Here is a 6,400-nt window from a genome sequence, read left to right on the forward strand (position 1 = left end):
CCGGGTATCCGACGTAACTTGAGTCAAACTTTAAAATATGCAAATGTCACGTAGCTCTACAGAACAAAGGTAATGTTTGCCGTCGCTTGGCTGCGCAAACATGCGACGTGCAACATCAGCCGCGATGTGTGTGTGTGTGTGTGTGTGTGTATGTTGTGAACTATTTTAGCTGTATCGGGTTTTCGCTCGACGGAGAAAACCGGCATCTGGGAAGTGCCAGCGTAAATTGGAACACATTCTCGCAATCTGAACGCTTCGCTTTAGAAATAAAACATCAGAGGGCTCGTGTACGGCCAGCCTAATATTACCCCGAAATATCTAAAAACCAATCTTGTCACTCACTTAAAGTCTAGTAGGCCTGGAATCACTATGCTATGTCTACCTTAGCCTCCTGTATGAGGCCGATGGCATTGCTCAACACAGCGATCACTGTGATTGGTCAACCAGAATGTACATATAAGGTTTGTGCTTCGGCGTTGCCTTTTAGCTCTGTGAAGCAGTAATATGCAAAAGGGATTGTACAAAAATAATCTGGCATGTAGTTGTGAGGACACAATTCCCGTAAAACACGTGAGCGCATCGCTGAAGACGGGACGAACAAGACCGAACAAAAATTTTTTTTCATGATATCCTTGTGGATACAAAAAATAAACACTAGCTAACGCCACATTAACACCTTTCATGATCCTGCCGCATGCTTGAACCACGCGCTATATAGAACAAACAGATATCTAACCAAGCATCTGCCACTTCTTCGGACGCTTGCACAGTTCTCAGCTGGTCGCTCGACAACTCAACGAATCTGATTCACACTGTACAGTATGCTGTTATCACTAACCGAAACTATTTTATTCGTTGGCCGAAACCTTGTCAACTTTATTTACGTATAACAATCTTAACGCTTGTCAAAATAAATAGCAAATCTTTATCCGTAGCAGAAGGGTCTAGACGCTGTTAGGATCGCAATATGTTGCGTAACTATGCTCATTGTTCCTAAACGGCAGCTTAGAACTACAGTGGGAATGCTGCAGTAAGGTTAAATTTGTGATACAAATTTTCAGAAATACACGACTTATCTCGTATACGAGGCTGATTGTAGGCTCAAACCCACGCGCAAACATTGCGCTGGGTGCTGCGTCCACCTCAACCCAGCAATGACTCCAGCCATGAAGACTTGAATCCCTGCAGAACGCTTCACAGAACCGCTTCCCACGTAGTAGACGCTATGTCATACAAAGTAGACGGCATGAGCGCGAGAAAAACCACCAGAAACTGCCGACGATCCTATACCTGCTGTGCAATATGGAGTGCTCGTCCAAGCCAGCATGTCGACTGCCCATAGATGACGCCACTGCCTACGCAATATGGCGGGGCCCATCAAGAAAAATGTCTATAGCCAATCTTCGCTTTACGCCGCTGTACTACGTCACAGGCGGTTGCACAGTGAGTCGCGCTCCGCCGTGCTGCGTGCGTAATCAGGTAAATTGAACGCATCATTTGTTCAGTGCGTTGCGGGCAGTCGTACTATTCGTAATCGAGACCAATCTAATCTAGGAGAGAGAGAGAGAGTACCCATAATTGCTTTACGACTTATGGCTAAGCTTGCGTTCAGTACGGCCATACATGTATCCACCGAATCACAATCACGTCAACCGGTTTAACACATGTAAAACTGCACTGTTTTCCCTTGAAAGCGCAGTGGCATTCTTGGTCTTAGTGCCAACGCTTCCTGATGAGTAACCTTCATATGAAGCATGCGTTTTTTTCATCGTTTTATTCGCATTTTGACAAAGCCCAACATTATGTTTTGTAGGTTTGTTTTAATGCAGATATATTGTATAAGGATAACTCTTTCCAACAACTTGTGTTCGCTGAAGTTGACTTCTCCTTAGTCAGTCTAGACTATTTTGCAAGTTTGCAGGTGCACTTCTCTGCGTTACACACTTGTCCAACAAAAGGTAGAACCAAACGCTGCAGAAATTATGAAGTGGGCCTGCTAGTTCTTGTCTGGTGCGCGCTATTTTATCACACTGGTTAGCACTTGTCGCTATAAAGCTCTTTACCGAATACACCAACATTTCTTGCCTCTGATGCCACGAAAAAGTAAGATCACAAGCGTGTTTCTCAGAAATACTAGACTAACCGTCCCTAATTCAAGTGCATGGCCTCACTTGTGTCGTCCCGTAAAGCAAATCCGAAACAAACCCAGGAAGACAGCACATCGAGAGCAGCAAGAAACATTTCCAATGTTTCTCAGCTAGCACAAAACTCAATGTCTCGGTAGACTCTTGATCGTTCCCCAAGGAAAAAAATGGGGCACTCAGAGATTACTACAACTTATATAAAACATTTATAAATAAAGAAAAAATAAATCGACACGAAGACAACCAGGAAGTGCCCGGACGCCGAGCGTAAATGCGTAACAAGAAGAGTGTGTACAGCCGATCAACGTAGATGATTGCCAGGCAGACGGCGTCGACAGCAGCCATTGGTCAAGCGAGTGGACTAAATCTTCTAGACGGTTCTCAAAGAGGCTCATCGCTGCTTACGCGTCGCCAAGGGGCCATCGCTCTTGCTCCTATCTCGTGACGTAGGCGGCACGGCGAACGATGCTCGCTGAAAGCGAATGTACGCTCCTCCGTCAGATGTTCCGTTAACGCAGTAGGCTGGATGCCAGACGGACTTGGCGAACCCGATACGGTGCACTGGGAAGACGCTGGGATAGCGTTGAGTGAGCGGATTACCGGCCGACGAGGCTATCTCGTTAGCCGCACAACTCAGCAGTGACGGGTAGCTCTCTCTCTCTCTCTCTCTCTCTGGACGTTGGCAATGTAAGCCATGTTGCCGTCTCTTCCCTTCGTCTCTATAGCAACGTTTGAGCAAGGAATGCCGTGGGCTGAAGTCTTTCAAGAAACTCTCCATGCCTCCTTGCGCCGAGCCGCTTTCGCGCGGCGGTTTCTCCGGCTAGCCCTTTCTCGGCAACGCGATATCTATGCAGCCACGCGGATTATGCGTCCTAGTTGAAACCCCTTGCGACGCTCTAACCCGGAAACGAATCCAGGCGGGAGAAATATCGTCGTGTAATCATTAGCCCGCATAACCTATGCGCGCACATGTTTCCATAGTTGGAAGCTCTCCTTTACGCTTGAGGCGCGGCTCGTGCACTGCTATGCGGGGTATGGAAGCGGGGTGTCGAGATATTGGAGGAGCGTCTGATATTGGGTCTTCAGCAACAGGCAACAACAACAACAAGAAGAAGAACCATTTCGCTGCGCCCCTCCTTCCATTTCTATCTTTCCCATTACCGAGCTTATCAACCACCTCTGAACTGCAAGCGCGTGTCACTACTCGTTTCCGGTTAGCATTGCTGACGCAAAGCCAAACCTGCAGAGTTAGTACAAGATGAACTCGGCCGTCGTTGCAGACAGCCCCCAAATTTTGTTTCCATTCATTGTTCACCACAGCGAGTTCTATTAAACGAAGGCTAAGATATCGAGAATGTTAATGTTGGTTATTTCAAGTGCTTACTGTAAATCATCTGATTTTGGTTCCGGCTTGTATAACACAATACACATAAGTATACACTTAAATGCTAGCATCGAAGACATTACTATAGGACTCCAAACGGCCTGGATATTCGATAAGTAAAATGCTGTGAAAGACAGGGAAACTCCTTTTACAGTCAACGTGCATCGCTCGGGCTCAGTAGATTTAGAAGGAATTACAAGCACACAAAGGCTTACCCACTCTGAGTTTCACTGAATATGCCCACCTAGCACAGGACTTTGAACATGCTTCCAGCGCATGAGGTCATAACAAGGTCATGCAGTTTTTTTTTTTGCAGTTAGAACAGAGAAAACAAGGTGTTTGATTGGTCCCAGGAATACTTGACTATTCCCAGCACTTTTAAGCTAAAACATGAACGGGGCAAGAGAGAAGGAATGGTGACCCATCTTGCATACTATTGTGAAGACGCCAGAATAGTAAGCTTGTGCGAATAGTTTTTTCCAAACCGTATTGATAGTGTCATAAGAGAATCGAATGAAATGTCGAATACAATAGTTTTCGAATAATGAACAGGCTCTTTTCACCATCAGTTTAAAACGATCTTCACATTCTAGTATATGTACAACGTAATCATGTTTTATTTCTTTTTCTTTTTTTTTACATTTCACGTTATGACGTGTTGTTTAACAAAACTAAAAATCGAGCATTAGGGGCAAAAAAATTATTTATTCGCATACCCAGGGTTATTTCTGCTCATATTCAAGGAGATTTGTCGCAAGGCATAAAGAATAAAAGAAATTCGGTAACAGTTTCCAATTCTGTGTTGCGCAAGAATTGCAACACTGTCTTTGCAAACTTTTTGCCCCTTACCCAATGATCGTAGTTTTTTGGTAGGTCTGGCTTTAGTCCATCCTTTTTTAAATTAAAATTTTGATCGCCTACGTTTCAAAACACATCCAACGCACGTGTCGAGCATGTGACATTGCCACAGGAGCCGAGTACTTGGAGCATGTTCCTTGGCCGTCTTTTGTCTGATTCTCAGGACTCATTTATATGAGCGCATGTCGGCAGCTTAGCCCAAAAATGTGATTCCCTAAGTAACGTAACGTACTCCACTACGTACCTTCTCGTATGTTATGCCTACCATGGCCGCCGGCAATAGGTTTGTCACACATTTTGGCCTCTTTTCTGCGTACGGTTAGCGATTTCAAATATTCGACAAGCAATTGAAAAATATTCGTAGGTAAAAATAGTGACTCTTCAGTTGAAGATCCAACCAGATACAATATTATTCGATTGGTTATTCCAACATCCCAAATATTCACACATTCCAACAGGATACACCTTTGTAAATGCACATGTTCTAGGTAAAGTATAAATGTGGTAAATGAAGAATAATACATGTGCTATTTCGTAATAAAAAATGAGATGATAACATTACGAGCAATGCGTCAATCACGCTATCTAATAAAGAATTTCATTATCTCTTTCAGCGGCGACGTCGTGAGTACAATGGTGAGCATGCATGCTGATGGTACCTTTCTCAGTCATCGCATGGTATATACCGGGTGTTCCAAATTAAGCTTTATGGAATTTTTAGAAATCGTCTTGTGGCAGCTAGCATAATTATTATCACTGAGCTGGGGTATTCGATGAGGCGGACATTAGTAGCACGAGAAATTGAAGCACATATTCAAGTAAATAACAAAAATTCACTAATTACCTTCTTAGTTAATTACTTTCGACACATTCTGCAATTTGCGAATTATATCCGGTGAGTTTGCAAGACGTATCCACTGGAAATTAATTTCGAGGATGACACCAGTTTCGAGATATTTCCCAAAGTGTGGGACGAAATACATGGGCGTTCCAGTTACTTTTATGCTTCAATGTATAAAACAGCATTTTGGTAAAAAAGTAACTGGAACAACAGTGCATTTTTACGGCGAGTTTGATGGCGCATATGTCGAAACTGGTGTCATTCTCGAATTTCATTCCAGGTGGATACGCCTGACAAGCTCACCGGCTACAATTCGTAAATTGCAATATGTGTGGTAAAGTAATTCACTAAGAAGTTAATTAGTGATTTTTGTTAATTAGCTGAATATGTGTTTCGATTTCTCGTGCTACTAATATCCGCCTCATCGAATAACTCAGCTCAACGATAAGAATTATGCTACCTGCCCCAGGCGATTTCTAAAAATTCCGCAAAGCTTAATTGTGAACAGCCGGTATATGATTTCGAAAATAATATAAGTTGAAGAAACAGCGTTCTCTCTCTCTCTCTAGTTTCGTTCCGTTCCCTTCCTAAAAACAACGGAAAGATTCAAAAATGCCAAGTTACTAATTATTCTAGCCACTAACTGTTACCACCTGGTTCCAGGAAAGCAGGGGCGGTACAACGCAAAGCTATTCCAATCTGTTCATATTAAATTTCTGCCACTATCCCTCCACGTTTGGTCAAAAAATCTTTGGGCCACCTCCACTTTGCCTATGTATCCTGCGATATCACGTACAACCGCGAAAGTTCCTCATCTGACATGGCGTGTACACACTAATCATGCATTATTAGGCCGAACAACAGAAAAAAATTAGGATTGTAGGCTTTTTTAGCATGAGCCCTACGCTATTGGTCAAAATGTTTGCCGGCTGGCGCCCACTTCACCTGTCGGTCACGCGATATCACAAAGCGTCAAGGCGACGTGTACGCACTAAAGACGCAATAACATGCCGAACGAAACAACTTTTTCCGGAATAGTCGGAGACTGCACCGTTCCAAGGGCGCTAAACCTTAAAGCTATGCCAAACTGTGGCCAGATTCACAAAGCTTTTTTTTTTTTTCGTAAGTTCGCTTTGCCACCGGCTGGCCGCCTTAACTAATGGTAGGTCTGGC

The sequence above is a fragment of the Dermacentor silvarum genome, chromosome 2 (genome assembly GCF_013339745.2).
Source record: "Dermacentor silvarum isolate Dsil-2018 chromosome 2, BIME_Dsil_1.4, whole genome shotgun sequence".
Classification (NCBI taxonomy): Eukaryota; Metazoa; Arthropoda; class Arachnida; order Ixodida; family Ixodidae; genus Dermacentor; species Dermacentor silvarum.